This window comes from Staurois parvus, unplaced genomic scaffold (assembly GCF_062004578.1).
Source record: "Staurois parvus isolate SC_StPar_1 unplaced genomic scaffold, SC_StPar_1.0 ptg000205l, whole genome shotgun sequence".
NCBI classification, from domain to species: domain Eukaryota; kingdom Metazoa; phylum Chordata; class Amphibia; order Anura; family Ranidae; genus Staurois; species Staurois parvus.
In genome coordinates, this window is record NW_028318001.1 from 2,874,533 (window position 1) to 2,891,175 (window position 16,643).

Genomic DNA, 16,643 nt, shown 5'->3' on the forward strand with positions numbered 1-16,643 from the left:
ATGAATATGAATAAATAAATATAAAGTGTCTTTTATACATAAAAAGTTCATATATCAAAAAACACAAACCTTCTTCCGTGATTCTGAAATCATCACCATTCATGATAGTGCTCCACTTTGATAATCAGTGTGCATCAATCGTGCCACCTCAGTTCTCACAGAACTCTTACTTTCATGAAAATATATATATAGACCCGTTAGGGTTCATATAATTGGATTCCTCCACTGGATCAATCCTCCAATGCTCTTTGTCCACTAGATACTCTTTTCACTTGTTCCCAGTACCTCAGCAGTAATTGAGTACAAGTCCCTTTAAGGTTCGCCTGGATTCATGCAACCATATTTACTTAACCCATAAAGGGGAAACAATAAAGCCGCTGATAGTGTACTATATTAATAAGACTAATTTATTGAAAAATAATGCACTTAAAGAGTAAACAAAGGCACAAAATACAAAATGATTACAGACAGGGAGTAACCCTTGAAGTGCCCAACTCTGGTGATGGTGTATAAGATGTATAAATTAAAGAACGGGTGAGTAGCACAGCTTATAAAAAGTGTTATGCAAAAAAATTGGACAAAATATAATATTATAATTATCAAAAAATTCCCTGCTCTTGGCCCAACTAAACCTTATAAGATGAGAACTGCTGCAACTAATAGATCTGAATACTAAATTTTTATCAATTTCAGTGCATAGTGCGCTTTCCCTTTAAATATATGCAATGCAAACAAATCAATACTATGTGTCCCTGTAAAAGTGCCCACAGCCAATATATAGCTTCAATATAAACATAAACATTTAAATCAATACATAAATACATAAACAATACATAAAAAATTCATATACAAAATATAAATAAATAAAGTCCCAAAATCAATCGTAAGAACAAAGTGCTCTGTGCTGCAAAACTTCATACAAAGTGCTTCCATGCTCAGAAGGTGCTCTTTGAAAAAAACGAGCAAGCCTCTTACCAAAAAGAGATGATCTCAAGCTATAGAGATCACATAAGCATATATGTCATAACCCGAGACTGGCACTCTCTCTGACAAACCACCCGAAGGAATGGCCACATTCACTGAAAAGGTTCACAGTCCCATTGGGATTCCACTCTCATTTCCAGTACCGCTCATCATAATGGTATAAAGGATTAAGCATGGAGAAGCCTCATAGTGCAGTATAATGAAAAAACTACTATTTATTAAATATATTGCACTTACAATCAGATGAATAAAACAGGCAGTGTACAGCAATATGCAAGCTTCCAGCCTCAATCTCAGTGCGCGTGCTGGTACGTAATGATGTCACACAAAGACTCCGCCCAATGCATTTCCCAAAACATGGAGTCCTCTGGGATTGAAGATCCAATCCCAGTGAGGCTTCTCCTTGCTTAATCCTTTATACCATTATGATGAGCAGTACTGGAAAGGAGAGCAGAATCCCAATGGGACTCTAAACCTTTTCGGTGAATGCAGCCATTCCTTCGATGGTTTGTCGGAGAGAGTGCCAGTCTCGGGTTATGACGCATATGCTTATTTGATCTCTATAACTTGAGATCATCCCTTTTTGGCAAGAGGCTTTCTTGTTATTTGGAAGAACACCTTCTGACACGGAAACACTTTGTATGAAGTTTTGAAGCACAAAACACTTTCTTCTCATGATTGATTTTGGGGCTTTATTTATTTATTTATATTTTGCATATGAATTCTTTATGTATTGTTTATGCATTTTTATATTGATTTAAATTACTGTGTTTATATTGAAGTTATATATTGGCTGTGGGCACTTTTACAGAGACACATAAAATATAATATCCTGCTTATATAATATTCTGCTTATGCAGTTTATTCATGTAATGATACCGTTCAGTATTTGAATTCCATTTTTACCATATGTTTTTATTTTTATGTTTCCTCATTTTAACACATAATTAATCTTTCCAGCAAAACTGAGAGTTACAGGGGCTAGCACAAACTATGACACTGCCAGGTGTGTTTAGAATTGTTACCTTTGTTACCTTCTATTTGCATGGTTAGAATTAAACTCCAGCAAACAGCTATATACTCCATATGCGATTTATTAATGAAAGCTGTTTTACATGCCAAAGAATTTGTGTTTCTGTCTATCCAGTGCAGATATTTAAACCATCCCCTTAAAAACAGCAAAGCTAGGTGTGTCACATCACTTAGAGTTTAGTGATGTACTGGTATCATTTCTCCATGTAAAATACCTGACTATATATTGCAGGAGCAGCAGCAGAATAATGAGGTCTCCCTTTTGCTTCCTCATCCCATGTTCCTTTTCCACACCACACCTTATTGGCTCCCAGTTTTGACATTCTTTCTCCCAGTGCTGCTGTACAGTGGATTGCAAGAGGTTGATTAGAAGTAAAAATCATGTCTATACATTAGTTGAATTTTAATTAAAATATAATTAAATCATTTTTGGATTTTTGATAATTTATTAATAAACACGGGGCTGCATTAATTAATGTCTTTTACATCAGCCAGGAGTTCAGCTTTAAAGTGGTTCTAAGTGAAGCGGAGTGATCACAAAGAGTCCCATAAGGGGAAAAAGGTGCTTTGAAAACTGAAAGTGACAGGTCCATCTATTGAGGTGAGCACAGTGGTTAAAGGTGGTGCATATCACTACGCACATATCCGAGGATCATACGAAATCTAATAAAGTGAAAGAACTGCACAGTTTAAATTTATATTGTTAACTTATGAGGCTATTCACGATTTATATGGACACATATATGGTTTTGAATGTTAAGTAGACATTTATGGTTTGACATGCACAGTGAATATAAGTTATATTAGCAAATAAAGGGAAGGCACAACAATATTTTTTTGCATTATATATTCATTGTTGGTTGTGGGATATATATATAGATATAGTTTATCATGTATAGAGTTGTTGGATATATATCTTTGTATATTTCATTGAACTTTTTGTATTGTTGGATGTTGTATAGTTCTACCTAGGACTGCTTATAAAACATAAACGTCATTTAGAAAGGCTTCTACTTGCTCTGTTAGTATCTTAACTGGCGAAATAGCAAACCTTTACCTATTCTCTAAGAACATAACTGTTTTTAGAATTTTGAATTTGCAGGCCTAAAACAGATCCCCTATTCTTATGTAATTAAGCTATGCTGTCAATTAGCATGAAATAGAACATGGTGTGGACACAAGCACAATGATTTCTTTAGGTGCCAACACAGGAATGATAATCACAAGTCTTCTCATTGTAAAGCAATGAGAAAGGCAAACAAAAGTGATAATTGACTATATTTAGTGGCATTTTACTTTGTATAGATTTCAAGTTCAAACAATTGATTTGCTCATTTTTATTTATGAATTCAATCACTTATCATATTTGGGGGTGTGATAGAGAAATAAAAAGTTACAATGCTGCTATTCTAAGTACTTGTTCCCTTTTTGCATTCCTAGCACAGTCCATTTTCACATATACCTTGTTAAAGAACAATATAGTACCTTTGGGAATCAATGACCCCTATATCTTTCACTGTTCCATTTCTTTCTTAGATTAGTTCAGCATGCAAGGAAAAAATATAAACCATAGATCTATGTAAGTGTGCATAGGTCCCAAGTGGGAAAACACTAAATGTGCCAAAATATTTCTGTAAATATAAAAAAGGTAATATATTGTTTCCATACATGCATTATAAACTGACACTTATCTGATTTATGACATTATACAAATGGACTTTAAAAAAACTAGTATAATGCTGATTTTAATAATCATTATTTAGAATAGTAGCCTGTTTGTTTTCACAATCAAGATGTGTAATTTAGAAATACTAACAGTTGTCCATTTAATACATCAATAAGCTTACACTGCCCAGAGCAAAGTAATGCATAATTCATTTTCTAATGTGTGGTACAGCCATAAATATCAGTCATAAATAGCAGCGTACCGTGAAAATGAAAATATATAACTCATAGTAGGGTTTATTAGGATATGTACACAGCAGCAAGTCACACAATAAGGATATTAAATGGGGGGGGGGGGGGGTGGGTTATTATTTGCTGTTAAACTTGAGTGCTCTGTTTACAAATGTTCTTTATTTAGAATAAAAACTAAAATGTGTATATTTTCTATTGTAATAATTTATGAGGAACAAAGTATTTGACCTCTTACTATATAAGGGAGTTTTCCATTTATAATAAGGGGTTAACAATCATTGAAGGCCCCTTTGTATTGTGACAAGAAGGGTTGGTAAAGGTTAATATATTATGCACATGACAATTGCTGGTTTTATAGTTATACTTATTAAATCACCAATTGTAATTCAGAAAACCTGTGCTTTAGTTAAAGTTCAGACCCCTACCCCTAAGTACTGAGTGGATGGAGACAATACAATCCAGACCTACCAGTCACTCCAAAGTGAACTCTCAATGTAACCTTTATCAAGTAAGAAAATCAGTTTCAATGAATTTACATATGCATAGCCTGAAAATGACATTGAATCCAAGTAATGAGTCAACCAAATGTTGAAAACCAGGATTCAAGTGCAGGCTGAATGAAAGAAATGAATAGATTCAATTAAGTGCTAAACAATTCTAATCTCCTTTGTCCATTATTGTATACTGACAGCCAAACACTCATAGCTGAAAAAATATCCAAATAGTGACTGCATTCGATAGGATGCAGTCACTGTTCAGAGAAAAAATTTCCAGCTGAATAAAATTTTTCAAGTTTGTCCAGAAGGGTGGTGTCAACAGGACTACTCATAAATTTTGTCCTATTCAGCAGGAATTGGAAAAAATGTGATTAGTGTATAGTTAGCTTTAGGGACGGAAGGTCAGAGTAAGAAATTGGGATGAACAAGAGCTTGTTCCAAATTTTAGTTGAGCCGTTTGAGCATTTGTACAGAAATTGCTGTACTGAACATCTCATGTTGCATTGAAAACAACTGTCATTGGCCAAAGTATGGCACTTTTTACTTGTAGTGTTTTAGGGTTATTGTTTTTTTTTTACTTATTTAATCATACAGTAGAGGACAAAGGACTTTTATTTGTAGACCACAGATTATATGCAGCTACCTTAAGGTGGTTTGATATTGGCAAAAAACAAGCTGGTGACACTCCCAAAGCACACCTTATAACTCCACCCACTCCATGAGATGTGATTGGCCTGTTCTCCTCTGGAGAATTATCTTTTTTTTTTAACACTCAATTCTCTCTCTGAAACATCTATCAAGATTTAACTGATTACTGCCCCTGACTATCTAGCAGTTTTCTCAATCTATTATGCTCAGTGTGTATCTTAAGAACTGTACCCAGAACCCACTGTGTAGAGCTGGCCTCTAATGTTTGCTTTGGGCACTGGAATCTGCATTGTGAGCTCGACTTAGCACATAGTGCCATACAGGTATACGGCCATGAACCATGTCTAAGGTTCACAGACCCTAAAAAATTGTTTCAGGATAAAGCCCACCAGGCGAAGCCTGAAACTCTAATAGGTCCAACATCGTGAATAAAATGCAACAGGGTATCCCCGTGTATTTATGTAGGTTTCTGGCTTGTACTAACACATTCTGCAGTGTGTAGCACATTATGCAGTTCTACAGGCAGAGGAATTGGCTGTTATTCACTTTATTGTGGTAACCCCTGCCATTTTGTCTCTACTATTTTTTGGAGCAAGCAGTTTAAACATGGTGTTTTTTTTCTCCTTCTGTCCAGCCTTTGTCTCAGGAGGATAAGGTAGCTATTGTATGTCACACCTCATGGATGATTGCTTCCCACCTGTCTTTTCTGCACACAGTATTTTTCTGCTCTCTGCTGCCTGTCTACAAAGACACAGCAACAGCAACAGCAACAGGAACATGGTCAGTGCCCCAGTTATAGAGGATCCTATACCTAAACATGTACAGCCCAGGGGCAGACTGACCATTCGAGCACTCGGGCACTGCCCGAGGGCCCGGGTCAGTAGGGGGCCCCATGAAATGCCCCTGGTACCTTTTTTATAGTCTTTTTTGAATGTGGGCAAGGACACAGGGGCCCCATGATCCCCTATTGCCTGGGGGCCCGATGAGTTGTCAGTCCGCCCCTGGTACAGCCCCATCTATTCCACCCTTCATAAGCATGAGTACCCAATTGGAAATCCCCTCACTTAGCAATGGCAGGTCACAGACACAAGGGAGCTAGGTTAAAAAGGTAAAAAGCATGTATTCTACAGGAAACCCTAATCAACAATAAAGCTGATAGCTGTTCTCTTGTCCCAATGCAATGTCCTTTTTACAATCAAGGGTCAGGCTCGGAGGCCAGTTATAGTAGTGGCAAGGCTTACACAGAAATCAGCAGGTTAAATACATGAGCAGATTGCCTTGCTGCATGACCAGAGGCACAAAATATAAGCACCAACTGGTCTTCACCAGAGCGCCTGATGGTAGAGGAGTTTTGCTTCCTGCTAGTGCCAGGTTACCAGATCACCTCACCAGGAGTGTTGCAAGCTAGGGTTCAGTAGCAGATGTAGCAGGTGGGAATCAAGCAGAAGCATAGTCGGTAAATAAGCCAAAGGTTTGTGACAAGTGGTTGCAAGTTGGGATCAAAAGGAAGCGTAGTTAAGGAACAAGCCAAAGGTTGGTAACAAATGGTTGCAGGTTGGGATAAAGAAATGTAGTTGAGTAACAAGCCACTAGTCAGTAATGAATGGTAATGAAGATGCAGATACCAGAAGGAGCATAAGGAGAAAGATATTGGCTGTAGAAAGGCACAATAATCTAGCAAACAAGAAGTGCAAAGGCATGCCTTAAATAGGAAGTTCACGGGAGAAGCAAAGAACTCAAGGTTCATCAGAAAAAAGTTGAAAGTAAGTTTATCCAAGGGATCAGGCAGGGGATTGTCAAACATTTCATGTGGTTCACCAATAAGAACTGCTGACAGATGCAGCAGAGGTCCTGGGTTCAGATCCAGGTTCTTACAGTCCTGTTATGACACCACTCCCATTATCTGACTCTGGCACCCTTTCAGACACACAAATCCAATATTTCTCTGCTACGATGTCTGAATTCTGAACTCTACAATTCTGGAACCTTTGGCTTCCAGAAGCCAAAAACACTACACATCACCATTCCCTGATCATTTTCAGGATTCAGAAGCAGAGCCTCCCTACTTTGGGGATAATATGGAAGAAAGTATTGAGGATCCTGATTTTGTAGCAGAAGCTGCAGAGGATTTTCCCTACCCTGTATTTTATGAGGTATAAGCTGTGGCCTCATGCTAAATGCTCTCTATTGTGGACACACTAATTGATGTGATGCTAACTAATCTTTGCTTAGCAGCTCCTAACCCCACAATCTAAACACGTCCCTATTGTCCTATTTATGAGGATTGGTCCAATCATAAGAGGGTATAAACTCCTTTTTGAGATTATCTTATGGAAAAGGTTAAAAGAAAAAATGCCTGTAATGGATACTATCATTTCAGTTCTCAATAAACATCCTACAGTTACTATCCAGAGTGTTCCCTCTTTTGAGCATTCTGTTGATCCCTCTGAAAGGATATATTTGCTCTTTCAACTCAGTCCTGAAGCCAGCTATTGCTGCTGTATCAATTTGTTTGACAGGGCATATGAATAGAAAGCATTAATCTGCCTTTTAGGACCCTGCTCTCTTAGAATAATTACAGCTTCCTTCCTATCTAAGGTGGTCTCTTCCATCTTAATGAGGATATTGTTGTTCCTTCCTTTTGTGCTACATCAAAAATCAAAAATAATGTGTTTGTTCTGGTTCTTGTGGCCTATTGTCAGTTCTGTTTTGCTGTGTTAGTTATCATTCAGTTTACTACTTGGATACATCCCATAGTCTAAGGATAAAAGTCCTGGGCCCTGCATTGTATTTTTTGAGCTTTTCAAGATAAGGAATTTTGACCTGTAAATTACTTATCTCAGAGTTTAGTACAGGGGACACAGGACTCTCCCCTCTGTGTCTTAATCACTTCTGGAGTCTCATGGAGTGGGAAGGATTGTATGGTTTAACCTGGGGGCTGCCCTAGTACGTTTGTCAGTATCCAGTCACCAGAAGATGATAATTGTGCATGTAACCCATAATCCAAGATTATGTGCCCCATGTCCTGTCCTGTACTACAAGAAAGGAAATTTATAGATAATAAATTTTTTGTTTCAGTGCTATTATATTTGTTTTCAATTTTAAAAAGGGTCTTCTATTAGTTTAATTTTTTTGATGGGGTCAGCAGCAACAGCAGTGTAAAGTTGTTGGTGACACCATAAAAACTGTCCTTTCTTTGCAACAGAGCATTGAATATTATTGTGGTGCAGTTTAGTCCACAAATCACCACCATTTTTAGTGCATCCAAGCACCATATCCCCCACATACAGCCCTTGTCATAACTCATAACTGCTAATAATAGTAATGAATTAGTCCTATGTAAACAACATCATGTCTTGAAAGCTCAAAGGGAGAAACAGATGCAGTTCTTATGCAGCTATCAGGGGATAGGCAACATCCAAATCCATAGACCAAGAGTGGTGGTCATGGTGCAGCATCTAGAGACACATCACATTTGCCTTTCTATTGGCAGTGGGTGGGTTATACACCTAGGGCAGGTGGACCAGGTAGTGGAGTAGCTAAGCTCTCTCCCAGGGGCAGAACAGCTTAAAGTTATCAGCAGCAGCAAAAACACCCTTTTCTGCCTTGTCATCCACATTTACTCCTGCTGTTACCCCCCCAACTGGCGCAGGGGAATTATCTGAATTAATTGAGCACAGTATCAGCCACTTTCTGCAAGAGGATGTGCAATTATTAATTTCTGAAGTTGTGGAAAATACCAGGAGAATACCAGTAGCATAGTCTCCAGTCTGTGCCTAATTAATGTTAAGCATGTCAATACCATCATTTATTTGGGTACTACTGTATGAAGAGAGACATGTGACTTTTCACAATGCAGTTCATTGACAGCAAAATCTGATTCCTAGCTGTTGGCAGGGAAAGCAGCACAGTTCTCAGAGTAAGCATGGTAATATATAGGAGAGGGGCAAGCATAGGCTGCAACCTTTCTCTGATACTTTCAATCCCACTCTTCCTTCAGCAGATGTAGAATTTAACAGAGACGTTTCTCTGCCTCAGCTTCTGGTATGAAAGAAGAAATATTCCCCCAGCTACCACAATCCCTGGTGGCTGCAAGTTTGAAAAAAAATGTCTAGCTTTACAGCTCCTGCCTTTCCAGCTGGTGGAATCAGCCCCTTTTGTGAATTAGCAGCCTCTGCTTTACTGCAGTGGCAGGTTCCCAGCTATCATTTCTTCACTTGTAAAGTCATGCCTTTCATCATCATATGGAAGGTAATGTTTCAACATCACTGAACCACACATTTAGCAGTAGGGTCCACCTGACCACATACAGATGCTCCAGTAAGTATATATAAGGAAGGTATTTATCTTTCATGGATACCTCTGCTTGCAATTGTGAAGGATGCAGAATAGGGCACAACATTGGAACTGGTAGTACAGCCCCACATTTCTACAGCTGGTGATAGTGACAGATCAGTTGCCTCCATCTCCACTTCCTACTTAAATGCTGTCTTGAGTTAGTCATCCTCTAAGCCACCAGTACCCTGTAAGCATTCAAAAGACTATGCCATGCATCCTGCACCTGGAACCACACCGGGAGCAGAGATGCTGTTTCTGCAGAGGAAGGTCAAGAAGCGGTTAACCCCATCCACTTGTGCTAGGAAGTGTCATATATGACAACTGCACCAACCTGCTGTCCTCCCTTTGACAAGGAAACACACATGCTTGGTACACAACCTCAATCTGGATGGGTACCTTAACTTATAGGATCTTTTGGGGTAGGCCAAATACAATTGTAGCCATTTCAAGTGGTTATACTCAGCCCGTGCGCAGCTGGGTGAAATTAAGCAGAAACTTCATCTGTCCACACATCGCCTGATATGTGGCATGCCCACCTGGTGCAAATTTACCTTCACCATGCTGCAGTAGCTGCACATGCATCAGCGACCATAAATGAATATCTGTGCAATCATGGCATGAGGACACTCTTGGAGGAACTGGGGTTCTTCTCTCCACACATGTGGCTCCTCATACAGGACGCATGCAGAGTATTGTCACGGTCACATACCTGGATAATAAACCTGATGTTAAGAGTCAGGTCTCCTGTACAGCTCCAACTCGAGGGCTACTGGTAGTGGGACAGCAGCCGCAGGAGCATGGCAAGGTATGAGCGCCTGCGATCAGTCCAGTAGTCAGCGGCAGTCAGCAGGCAGGTGAAGCAGCAGGACAGGCTGATGGCAGATAATCTGGCATGGATCTCAGCTGTCAGCAGGTTGTAGAATTTCAGCAGGAAGCAGGATCCAGATGTGGATTTGCAAGACTGATGAGCTGCAGCAAACAGGATGGAAGATGCAGAGTCAGATGAGCCGGGTCGGTAACAGTCGGGCAGATTAAGCATAGATGGTAGATTGCAGAGTAGTCGGGTCACAGGCCAGGTCAGCAGCAGAGGTTCAATCAAACAGAAAGAGAAGGCAATAGAGTAATCCAAAGATAAGCCGGGGTCAAGGCAGGTAGCAGAGAAGAGGAGATCAGGAACAAGCCGGGTTAGTATCAGAGGTCAGGCACAAGAATCAGGAACACACTCAGGAGCTATAGACCAAACAGCAGTGAGACAAAACTGCAGCCTGTTTAAATAGCCCTTTTGGCACCAGCATTAGTGACAGGCGCATGCCTGAATGCGCAAGTGCTCATGTGCTCATGTGCTCATGCACCTGCACATGCCTATGTCCACATCTATGCACATCTGTCTGGCCCATTACTGTTCTGCGCATGAGCATACTTATGCATTGCGAACCTTCACCTGCACTATGGGCAAGCCTTTCCTGACCATCACCATTTGAGGAAGCAACCAAAATTGTGAGCTGTGACAATGCAAGTATCAGTGTTTCAATTCTTGTGGTCTTCCTGCTGGATAAGAAACTGTATGGCATTATAAAGGCACCACTGGAGGCACAACAGCCGGAGGAAAAGGAGGGCTTCCATATGCCTCAGGACTCACACTAGTAGAGTAGACTGGAAGGGAATATGGTAGCCATGGCATAGTTCTGGTGGATGAGAATATGGGGCAGGCTTCCAGGGGTAAGTTTCATCCCTCACAAACCCCAAGAGTTGTAAGTGGCTCATGAAAGTAACCTAGAACAATGTCATCCTCAGCAATCCTGAGGACTCATGTTCTTTTGTCTCTGGTAACTTGTGGTGTATGGGCTCATGTATGCTTCAGAGGCTTGGCATCAAAGAGAGGGACCATTACTAGTTGTCATGTTGCAAGGGGAAAGTCACAGAGTTCTGCACTCACATTGCTGCCTCAGATTACATTTTTCTGTATATAAAAAAAGAAAGAAAACTACGCTCATGCTCAGGAATTGGTGAAAAAAGCTGCAACCATACTATGAGATATTTATCATAGTAAACCAAACATGTAAAAAATCATGCTGCGCTAGCGCTAACATGTGACAAGGTCATGCTCAAACATAAATATCAAGCATAATAAATAAATTCATCAAAATCCACATGTTATAAAAATACCAGGAATAAAATAAAATTGCTGATTAATGAATACACAGTACATAAATAAATACAATTTCCAATTCAGAAAGTGTTAAGTCCACATGAAAAAATAAACTCCACAATGTGTGCTCAATTCAATTTCTTATAAATGGTGTATTCCATCACCACCGCTGCTTCTTGAGATCCATGGGGCTAAACATCATTTCAAAGGTACAAATGCAGGCTTACCAGAATTAAATGACTCTCTAGCTAAACAGAAGTAATAAAAAATGTGTGAAATGGAAATTCATCCAGACTGCACCAGTACTGTTGGCTTGCATCCATCATCCTCTTCTGATTGTCATCCACCCGACTCTCAGAAAGGAATGGTAAAGTAAACACTCCAAAAATGCACATACATATATGCAGGAGCTATTGTGCAATGAATAAACTAATTTTACAAGCAAACAGAGAGACTCCTTCACTTCCGGTAACGCAAAAAACCCATGGGAAGCACTCCTTCACCAACCAATCCCAAATATTACACATCAAGCACATACTCTCCTTAACAACATATTTTTATGTCTACTAAACAAACCATAGTGAGGTCATGGAAAACACCACAGCTTAGCTTTGATGAGATTAGGAATAGGATACAAGGCACACTTAGAAATGACAAGTAGATAGTGATTCTTAATGATTCCCATTACCTATTTTTATGTATGTGGTAGCCCTGGTTAAATCATTTTGCACCTTCTTCACTAATAAAACACTTTTTGTATATTTGATAGTCAGCATCAAGTCTAGAGCATGTTTGATAGGCCTCTGGGAGGGGGATTGAGATGGAGATTTCCCTTCTCTTTCCACGATCCCTTCCCTCTCCCCTCATCCCCCTTCCCTCTCCCCTCATCCCCCTTCTCTCACCCCTTCTTCTTTCTTCTATGCCTAGCTCCTCTTTCCTCCTTCTCCTTTTTCTCTTTATCACCTTTTCTCTCCTCTTAACTACAGTTTTCTTCTCCTTTGGATTTTTTTAATGCTTTCTCTAGCTGTGATGATTGTCTGCTGCCATTTTGTGTAAACAGTACAATGGGGAAACAAATTACAAATGTTTTACTTTGAAAACGTTTTGAGATTCTAGAGAGTATAGGCCTTGGGGACGTTATTAGCTTAGTCATCCCATGGTATTACTCCACCCTTCTTCAATCAGATGACCCTCATTTTATAAGCCAATGTACTACTCCTTCTCCCTTATTCCTTAACCCTGGCATACCTGTTGGTTTGTTTTGTTTTGTTTTATTTTCTTTACAATGTCTGTAATGACTTCCTTCAATTGTTACTGGATCTTTTTTTTTTTTTTTTTTATAATTTAAATATTTATTAATTTTTCATTTTAAATACATTTCATCAACACAATATATATATATATATATATAAAAATATATTCTATAATATTATAATATCCAACATTTCTACTTTATTTACTCTATACAACATTTCCCTCCCACCTCCGCCCCCCACCCCAAATCCCCTCTGCATATCCTACCTTTTCTCTGCATCTTCTTATATCAGCAAGTGAAGTTTTTCTATTGTTTTCTTTATTCTTTCCTATACTTCATATATAATCTAGCTTTTTCCCAGTTCTCCCATTTCCCATAATAAGCCTCCATCCTATATTCTTGGATATGGCACAACCTTTCCATCTTTTTGATCTGCTCAACTCTTTCAATCCAGTCCTCTTCCTTCGGTATCTCTATTCGCCGCCAGAACTTGGGTATCAGAGCTTTTGCAGCATTTATATAGTATCATATCCCTGATTTTTTATATTTATTTACTGTTATATCCATATTATGCAAAATACATACTTCTGGATCTAGATCTATATCTATTTCTGTCAATTTTCCTATCAAGTGGATTATTTTTTTCCAGAATATCTGGATTTTTGGGCATCCCCACCATATATGGTATATTGTGCCTATTTCTCCACATCCCCTCCAACACAGTGGTGAACTCTCTCCACATATCTTATTTTCTACGTTTGGTGTAATGTGCCATCTTGTCAAACACTTATAGTTCATCTCTACTTCTCTCATAGAAACGTTCTCGTGAATTAATCTATACATTCTCCTCTGCTTTTCCTCATCTATCACAACTCCCATATCCATTTCCCATTTTGTTATATATGTTGGCTTTGTGTTTGTATCTAATTCAGTGAGTATTTTATAAACTTTAGTAATCCCGTGTTTCCCATCACCTTGTGTTCCCAATACCTTTTCGAACAAGTTCCAATTGTCTCTTGTCCTTAAAGGTTTTGGCAAACTTCCGACAAAACACCTCAATTGAAAATACCGCCATTCATCTAGTTTAGTGAAGATCTCTCCCTCTTTTTTCTTCAATTCACCAAATGATCCTATTTCATCTCCCACCAAAATATCTCTTAATTGCACCTTGTCTTTTTTAAACCACCTCCCTCCTATTTCTTCTCTGCCTGGGGGGAAAAACTCTGTGTTTTTTAGTGGAATCAGTGTTGAATTAAAAGTCCATTTCATACTTCTGTGTAAATTATCCCAAACCTTTAGAACATTCAAAGTGTATGTATTTACATTATCATTTAAACCCCTATACTGTGTTGGCACCCATATCATTCTTCCCAGGTCTATTCCACTGAGTTCATTCTCTATTCTCACCCAGCTTTTTTTATAATTATATATCCAATCTATGGTTCTTGCCAATATTACCGCTTTGTAATATCTTTTAAAGTCTGGGAGCCCTAAACCACCTCTTTCTTTCCTCCTACTCAACAGTTCGTATGACAGTCTTGGTTTTTTATTCCTCCATATGTATTTTGTTATCAGTTTCTTAATTATTTAAAAAAAAATCTCTGGGAGATTAATTGGGATCATTTGATATCTATATATAATTTTTGGTACTATTACCATTTTTACCAGATTAATACGGCCCATCCATGTCGGGGTTCCTCCCTCCAATCTTTTTAATTCGTCTCTAATCTCATTAATCAATGAAATATAGTTTAATTTATATAGATGTTTGTGTGAGGCTGTAAGTTTTACTCCTAGATATTTTATATCTCTGTCTTTCCATTTAAAGGGAAATTCCTTTTTTATTTTTTATTTTTCATTTTTTAAGATGTTTATATTTAGAATCTCCGTTTTTGTTGGATTTATCTTTAGGTTTGATAGTTCTCCATATTCCTTTAATGACTTCATTAAATTTGGAAGTGTTATCGTGGGATTTCCTACGTAGAACAGCAAGTCGTCTGCAAAAGCAGCAACTTTATGTTCTGTATCTCCTATCAGGATTCCCTTTACATCTCTATTCAGCCTTATTGTTGACAACAATGGTTCTAATGATATAACATACAACAATGGGGACAATGGGCATCCCTGTCTTGTTCCGTTTGACATCTCAATGGGTTCTGACCTCTCCCCATTTACCCCAATAACCACAGAAGGGTATCTGTACAACTTCCCTATCCACTCTCTCATCCTAGGCCCTATTCCCAAGGCTTCTAGAGTATCCATCATGAATCTCCAATTGACTCTGTCAAACGCTTTTTCAGCATCTATAGAGAGTAACACCACCGGTTCTTTTCCCTTTTTGCTCTTTTGGATTAACATCAGTGATCTTAACCCATTGTCTTTACCCTCCCTCCCTGGGACAAAGCCCACCTGATCCTCATGTATCCATTTAGGCATTAGCTCTTTCAATCTATTTGATAGGACCTTTGCATACAACTTAGTGTCGGTGTTCAATAGTGAAATAGGTCTATAACTCGAACACTGTGAGGGATCTTTTCCCTCTTTTTTAATGAGCACGACTTGGGCTTGTAATTAGAGATGAGCGAAGTATTCAAAAATTTGATTCGGCTGATTCGGCGAATTCGAGGAATAAATTCGATTTGAGGCGAATATATTCGCTGCGAATTTAACTTATAAAAGGGTGTTTCTAGGCTTCAGAGAGCCTTTATATTAGTGCAGAACACTGTACCTTTAATTTAAATGCCCTTGGAGTCTGCTGGGGAAGAGAAATAATACTGTCAGTCAGTATGACATGCAGATGAGTGCCGTCGATCTTAGAATCACCGCACACTTCACTCATTTGGGCAGTCACGGGGCCAAAACCAGAGTGTGGAGCCACAGTGTGGCGGTGGAGGCAGCAGCAATGGGAGGCCATACAGCACCCTATGACAAAATGGAACCCACCAGCAGTGTGAGGAGACCTGAAAGTGGCACATGGCAGAGTGTGGCGATGGAGACAGCAGCAATGGGAGGCCGTACAGGGACCCATGAGACACTCTGGACCTGGCAGCAGCATGAGGAGGCGGTACGGGGGCCCATGGCAGATTACGGGCCTGGCAGCAGCAATGGGAGGCCCGTAATCTGCCAGCACCCTATGACAAAATGGAACCCACCAGCAGTGTGAGGAGACCTGAAAGTGGCACATGTTTGGGGCATGATTCATGGCGGATTTAGTCAGTTGTGTAAGGAACTGGTGGTTTGAAATCCAGACTAATCCACGCCTGATTAATTTTCATAAACGTGAGTCTCTCCACACTTTGGGTGGACAGTCGTGTCCTCCGCGGAGTTACAATACCTCTTGCCGCACTAAACATGCGCTCCGATGCCACGCTACTGGCCGGGCATGACAGCCTTTCAAGGGCAAATTCAGCTAGTTGGGGCCAAAGGTCAAGTTTCGTTGCCCAGTAGTCAAGGGGATTGTCTACCTCGGTTGGCAGGGTGCTGTCCAAGTAGGCCCAAGCCTGTTGTTTGAGGTCCTGCTCCAGGTCCACCTGATGCTGCTGCTGCTGCGGCTGGTTAGTAGTTTCCTCACTGCGCTGGTGAAGAAAGCTACTCATCATCGACTGCAGACTGAGGCAGCCGCTGCTGGTGGAGCTGCCACTGCTCCTACCACCCCACTCCTCCCCTGCTGCCATGGCAGCGGAACGCGAGCACACAGGGCCCACAGTGTCTGAGGATGGACGTTGGCGCAGAAAGGCAGAGACCAACTGACTACATAGGTGGTTTTTATAGTACTTTATTTTGGCCTCCCTCTCAGCAGGTGTGAAAAAGGCCACCATTTTTG